The sequence below is a fragment of the Solanum tuberosum genome, unplaced genomic scaffold (assembly GCF_000226075.1).
Source record: "Solanum tuberosum cultivar DM 1-3 516 R44 unplaced genomic scaffold, SolTub_3.0 scf00792, whole genome shotgun sequence".
In the NCBI taxonomy this organism is placed as follows: Eukaryota; Viridiplantae; Streptophyta; class Magnoliopsida; order Solanales; family Solanaceae; genus Solanum; species Solanum tuberosum.
The window spans coordinates 76,362-77,046 of NW_006239716.1; positions in this window are offsets into that span (position 1 = coordinate 76,362).

A 685-nucleotide genomic window follows, 5' to 3' on the forward strand; every position below is an offset into this window, starting at 1 on the left:
ATATATATATAACTAATATTCTTGGATTTGAAGTTTATATTTAACTAATTGTCTAACTTTTCGTGCTAGGCAACTGAGGAAGCTCAACATCTAAAAAAGTTGATACAAGACTATATTGCTTCTTTCATTAAAGTAGGAGATAAGGTTGGTGCTTCTAAATTTCTAAAGTTCAAGGACAATTATTTTCAATAATGTGTGTGTGTCCATCTAGTATTGATACTTAGCTTTAATTCTAGTGATTATAATTGATTGTTTGTTAGTATATTATTGTTTTTGTTTGTTGGGTTGTGTTATTTAATTGTTAATTTGATTTGATTATTGTTAGTTAGGAATAGATAATTGAAGATTTTTATTTTTGGGTTTTTTTTTTTAAAAAATGGGCATTTTAAAATTGGGCATTGTTAGTTAGTGAAGAGTAGCATTTTTGTATTTTAGGAATAGTTTAAACTTGAGAATATGTAATTTGAGGTTGAATTGGGATTCTTTTGGATTTAATTTTAGGACTAGTTAGTAAAGTGTTAATAATTTGAAGTTAGAAATTAGTAATTGAAGTGTTATGAGTAGATGATGAATGTTTGAATGTCATGAATTTAGATGATGAATGTTTGAATGTCATAAACTTAGAACTTGAACTTGAAATTAGAACTTGAACTTAGAAATTGAACTTGAACTTAGAACTTGAAAT